The sequence below is a fragment of the Tamandua tetradactyla genome, chromosome Y (assembly GCF_023851605.1).
Source record: "Tamandua tetradactyla isolate mTamTet1 chromosome Y, mTamTet1.pri, whole genome shotgun sequence".
Classification (NCBI taxonomy): domain Eukaryota; kingdom Metazoa; phylum Chordata; class Mammalia; order Pilosa; family Myrmecophagidae; genus Tamandua; species Tamandua tetradactyla.
In genome coordinates this window covers 12,058,211-12,064,807 of record NC_135354.1, presented here as the reverse complement: position 1 = coordinate 12,064,807, position 6,597 = coordinate 12,058,211, and the positions used below count along the sequence as shown (strand labels likewise).

The 6,597-nt window shown below is 41.2% G+C and overlaps 1 pseudogene; it reads right to left on the bottom strand.

Annotated features, from left to right (window-relative positions):
* Positions 1–288: 288 nt before the first annotated feature.
* Positions 289–2,291, bottom strand: LOC143672638 (ras-related protein Rab-5B pseudogene; annotated as a pseudogene).
* Positions 2,292–6,597: the final 4,306 nt, after the last annotated feature.

Below are 6,597 nucleotides of genomic sequence, written 5' to 3'. Positions count from 1 at the left end.
TGGATTAAACAGTGGGGGTTTGGAGGCATAGAAATGGGAACTAAACCAAAGATTAACAAATGAGAAGGAAATAAGGCGTAATGGCAAGTGGAGTACAGAACAGGCTGTATAGGGGAAATAAGATCACATTTATTTACAGGGAAGTAGAAAAGACACGGTAATGGATATCAAATTGAATATGAACCCTGGAAAAGAAGAGAAAACTCATCCCTCTTGCCTGGCCCCTTTTTACTCCTTACCTTGGCCTATGCTATCCTGAGACCACTCCCCAGTTATTCTGTTAATTCCCCAGGAAAGGCAACTTCTACTCAAGAGCTAGGTTGGCTAGAATATAGGAGAATATAGTTGGAGGAAGCTAGCAGTGGAGACTGGGCTTGAGTAGCTGCCACTGGTAATTGTTCCCTACAGCCCTCCCCAAACCTCATATTTATCTCAGGTTCCATTTAATTAAAAAGAATGTAGGAGGATGAGTAAATCAATGAAACCCTCATAAAACAAGTATCCAAACTGAACTATCAATTAAAGTGCAAACTGCAGAGGGATATGGTGACTGGGGCTGAAGCCATCTAAAGGCCAGACAAAAACAATGCATATGTATAAATCAGAGGATGGGTATCAGAAACTGGTCCCTCCTCCAATTAGATCACAGCAGACCCCAAATGGCAGGCAACCAGTGAAGTTTCTTTGGAGGACTCTGGGGTCCAATCCCCACCATGGGGAAGAAGCTACCTAAGAGCTTGGGTGAGGGGAAACCAGGCCTTGGATGAGTTACAGAGCGACAGCTGACACTGCACCTGCCCCCCACCCTCACCTTTGCCCAGTCAGCTAACTCAAAAGGACTCCAACTTGGTGTCAGAGAACTTGCCTTCCCATTTTCATCTCTATCTAGAAACACCCTTCACGAGACCAACTCATGGATATTGCAAAATTTTCAAATATGAGAAACTCCAACCAAATAAAAACAAAATGTGTTTCCTTACTCTCTCCTGCTAAGAGCCTTATCTCCCTCCCCCAGGGCCCTTTTATGTAACTGATCTGGAAACCTCATTCCTCAGTTCCTGGGTTTACCATCTTTTCTGTCCTGGCAGGAAGAAGAAAAGGGGATCAAGAACAGAGATTGACCAAAAGCAGAAGGGAGGGGCAGGAAAAAAGTGTTTTCTGAAAGAATGGGGAACCATGGAAAGGAGGAGGAAAGATAAGTAGGTCACTGTCTTGCACCTATAATACAAAGTGAAGAAAGTTTCTTTTGGAAGGTAAGTCCTGGGGGTATCTGACCCCCAAGCCCCAGAGTAGGGGTAGGAGGCCAGTGGCAACAGCTGCCTGGTGTTGGTTGCTGAAGCATTAAAAAGTGCCATGATGGAGCTGTCAAGAGGCAGCCCTTGGGAGCCAGGGCTCTGTGCTGTTACCATAGGGGCTGTGTGCTGAGGGGTAGGGATGGAGGTTATTTCTTAGCTCTCGTGCTAGCTCCATACTTGTTTGCTGCTAGCCACTCCCTCAGTTGCTACAACACTGGCTCTTGTTCTGCTGGGACTGCTCATGGAGATCCACACCCCGGCTTCGGCCTGCTGCACCCCCCAGATTCTGGGGTTCACTCTTTGGCAACTTCTTAGCTATTGCCAGGAAAAGATCATTCACGTTTCTAGCTGTCTTGGCCGAAGTCTCCATAAACAATAAGCTGTTGTCATCTGCATACACCTGGGCCTCTTCGTATTCCACCATGCGCTTGTTGGCCAGATCAGCTTTGTTCCCCGCCAGGGCAATAACGATGCTAGGACTGGCCTGTCGCTGTAGTTCCTTCACCCATGTCTTTGCTCTGGCAAAGGTTTCCTGATTAGTAATGTCATAAACCACAATTGCTGCTTGGGCACCCCTGTAGTACATGGGAGCCAAGCTATGGTATCGCTCCTGTCCAGCTGTGTCCCAGATCTCAAACTTGACTGTTGTGTCATCTAGACAAACGGATTGGGTGAGGAAAGCTGCTCCGATGGTGCTCTCCTGGTATTCATGGAACTGCCCTTTGACAAAACGTAATACCAGGCTAGATTTTCCCACTGCAGATTCCCCCAGCAAGACCAATTTGAACTGGCATATTTTGCCGGCTTGAGGTTGCCCATTGGGCCTGGCTGTGCTTCTGCTAGTCATGGCCAGATTATCAGAATAGGAAAGGGAGGGGGATGCCACAGAGCGGCAAAGGGGGGGAAGGGGAAGGGGAGGGGACTTCCAGGCTTCAATAGTTCTGGGGCTCCGTCTCCCCCGCTGGGCCCAAGCCCGTGTCGAACAGACAAACAGCTGCGGCTCAACCCCAGCCTTTCACTTTTAATTTCTTGAAATGATGAAGGGTGGAGGTCTATTTTCTGAATCTGCTTTCGCGGGTTGGGAGCTGTATAGCTATCCTTACATTCTCTTACAGGGAGATATGCATGATGTGTTTTTGTCAGAAGAGTACCATGTTGTTGACAGCATGCTTTGTTCCTGTTTGGATGGTTCTATGAATAAAGCCGGTTAATTTTTGCAAGTACTAGGGCCCCAAAATGAGGAGTAGTACAACTGTGAGGAGTGTTCCATCACAGAAGGGGCAGTGACTATTTTTAACTGAAATTTCTAACATACTCCAGATATGGGTTTGCATCCCCTGCATGCAATGACTCTACAAAAACTACCATTCGTGGACTTGTAAAATGCCTTATCCATCATCAGAATATTCTACACAGCATTGCTTCTGTCAAAGAACACACTTCACAGCAAATGAAGTGCAGAATGGACACAGGCTCATGGAATTCTCTGGTTTAACTATGTTTCCCATCATACGAAGGCATCTGGATTGATAGAATGGTGGAATGGCCTTTTATAAGACCCAAATAATGGTGTCAACTAGGTAGCAATACATTGCAGGGTTCTCCAAGAGGCATCCACTCTAGGGTGTTGTTTCTCTGATAGCCAGGATTCACAGGCTCATGGATCAAGGGGTGGAATTGAGAGCAGCATCACTCACTATCACCCCTAGTGACTCACAGGATTATTTTTGTTTCCTGTCCCTGAAACCTTAATCTCTGCTAGTCTACAGGTCCTAGTTCCAAATAGAAGACTGCTCCTTCCAGGAGACACAAGTGGAAATTAAGAATGCCACCTGGCCACTTCGGGCTTCTCGTGCCACTGAATCAATAGGCACAAGAGGGGATTACTGTTCTCTCTGGGGCTACTGATACTGACTATCAAGGGGAAATAGGACTGCAACTACACAATGGAGGTATAGAAGAGTTTTCATGGCATACTATACAGGAAAACCCCTTGGGCATCTCTTAGTATTGCCATGCTCTGTGATTAAAGTCAATGGAAAACTTTACAACCCAATCCAAGTAGGACTATCAATGGCCCAGAAACTTCAGGAATGAAGGTCTGGATCACCCCACCTGGCAAAGAATCATGACCAGCTGAAGTCCTTACTGAGGGTAAAGGGAACATGGAACGGGTAGTAGAAGAAGATAGTGATAAACATAAACCCTGAGCACGTTGACCAGTTACAGAAATGAGAACTGCAATTGTATGAGCATTTCCTCCCTCTTTTGTTGTGAGTTCATTTTCATTTGTATGTAAGCAAATATCTTGTTTTCCTCTTATCATATGACATAAGTAGTTTTGTTCAGGATATAGTGTTTGAATCATAGGATATAAAGTTTAAGAGGGAATTTTTTACCTAAAGGCTTGCACCCCATGCTAGAGAGATGTAGTGCTTTGCCAGTTATATGCAGGACAGTTGAGTACTGCTAGCCCAAACACTCATCTCTTATTGTGCTCTATTTGGAAATTAAGCATGTTTCAAGGTGATAGGTGTAACTGTCAAGTTGACAATGGGTGGACAGTGATGGTTAGATTCTTGTGCCAACTTGGCCAAATAGTTATGGCCAAATGTCTAGTCAGGCAAGCAGTAGCCTGACTGTTGCTGCAAGGATGTTTCATGGCTGGTTGATAAACCAGAAGGCTTATCTATTAAATCCTCAGTGAGCTGATTGCATCTGTAGCTGATTACATCTGCAATCGACTAAGTCACATCTCCTACAGTGAGATAATTCAATTGGTTGAAGGCTTTTAAGGTGAGTATTTTGTTATCACTCTATCACTATATCAAGATAAGTGCATAGAAATCAATGAACCATATGTGACACTCAGTTTCGAAAACTATTCAATATGTATGTCATGTGTGCAGCTTTCTAGATGATAATAATATGTAATCGTATTAGTGATTCATTATGAGCTCATATAAGTGCAGTCATGTATGTAAGACAGTTTCTGTAAGTAGGCATTATGCCAGTTTCTTTTGCACGTAAGTGAATGAATCATGAATTCTACACAGGTTCAGCAACTCTCCAAATATGAACTCACACCTTTTTTATGTGAATGTGGAATTATCATAGTATTATTGTTTTGAGAGAAGTGCACATGTATATCTTTAAGTAGTTGAATAAAATTCAGGATACCACTTCACAGCTCTCAGGTGAAAATTGGTTTTACCTCTGTGACTGAGTCAGGATAAAGGCATGGAAGTGAGTAAAACATGTATACCTCTCAGTATCTACATTATACAAGATACCATCAACAAAGCTTTCTAAGTGACAGTTGCATTACAACTGTATTACTGAGTCAAGACAGGAGCATAGAACTCATATACATCATGCATATCACTGTTTTCAAATATTAGAAAGTGAAAACCTTAAATCTAGCTAGGTAAATGCTAGGCTGTAACTGTGTAGACATGACTGAACCAGGCATGCACTGACATCAATGAACCATGTATATCACTTATTTTCTGGAGCTATGCAAGAGCCCATAGTTATATCTTTCTGTGAAATTTCAGTGTCATTCCATAGTGAAACAAGATGAGTGTATGTAGGTGAATGGATCATGTAAAGAGCTCAGTTTACAAAATTATGCAATATAATAAATAGCCTCAACGTGTGTTGAAACGGACAAATCACATGTACTACTCAATTTCTAGAAACAGTAAAGATGTGATTTCTGCACCTTTCTAGGAAATTTTGGTGCAGCTTTATTACTGAGCCAATAGGCACTCAAAATGTGAATGAAACAGGTATATCCCTCAGTTTCCAATAGAAGTCAAGATAACAGTCTAGCGGCTCTCTAGTTAAATGCTAGATTCTCACGGTACTACCGAATAAACATAGGTAAAAGATACATAATGAATCATGTATATCACTCAATTTATGAAAGTATGCAAGAACCACTTATAGAGCTTCCAATGTGAAGCTTGTAATTCTATTGTCTAGAGAAGGTAAACAATAGAAGTAAGTGAATAATTAAAATCCCCATTTTCCAGAATAAGCAAGATACTAGTTTCTAAGTGCATGGAAGTGAAGGTATAATGAATATCATTCAGGTTCCAAAACTGTGCAAGAAAAGGGTTTTTCACCTAACTAGGTAAATATTCTGTCATCACTGTATAACTGGGTAGTGATAATTGCAAAATTTCAAATAATCATGTGTGTCACTCAGTTTCCAAGACTACACATGATAACAGTTTTGTAGCCCTCTAGGTGAAAGAAAAAGGTATATCTGAATTATTAGACAAGATGAGTGCAAAGAAGTGAACGAATCATGTATATCAAATTTCCTAATCTAAGCAGATAGTGGTTTTCAATTGCATAAGTGAATGAACCGTGTATGTGACAGTTTCTGAAACTAAGTAAAACACCAGTGTTGCACCTTTCTAGATGAAAGCTGTGTTTTAACTGCATTGCTTATTAAATATAAGTACACAGAAGTGAATAAATCATGTACATCACCCAGTGCAGGAAACCAAGTACGATGTCACATTTGCAGATTTCTAGGTGGAAGTGATCTTCAAATTGGATTACAGACTCAAGATAAGTGCATAGATGTTAATGTATCATGTCTAACACTCAGATTTTATATATATAAATGATAGCTACTCCTCGTGTTTCTAGGTTAGTTTGTTTTTGTCTATCACTGCTCAGGATAACTGCATAGGTACAAATGAATCATGCATATCACTCATTTATGAATGTATACAAGATAAGTTTCACTTCTTACTAATCTTACTGAGTAAAAAAATCTGTGAGCAATGTTCAGGCCACTGGTTACCTTATCTGTCAGCTAGGCATAATCTCAAATCCACTTAACACCACAACCTAACCATCACAGACAGTTTAACATGTATTTCACTCAGTTTAGGCAAGAGAGAATTTATAGTCTATAAGCAAAAACTATTTAAAATATTCAGGCTCAAAAAATGGTGCATTTTTGAGTGTGTGATTGTGAAAACCCTTGTTCTGGTGCTCCTTTTTATCTATGCTTTGGTCAGAGGAGTTTAAAAATATGGACTAAAAAAATAATAGGAGGAACAAATGTTAAAGTATATTGGGTAGAGGTAAATACTAGTGGTCAATGAGTGGGATGGGTAAAGAAAATACTATGTATGCGTTTTTTCTTGTTCTTTTTTTTTCTGTAGTGATGCAAATTTCTGAGAAATTATCATGGTGATGAACATACAGCTATGTGATGATATTATGAGCCACTGTGCACCCCAAATATGGAAGGTTCATACATTAAGAATGTTCATCG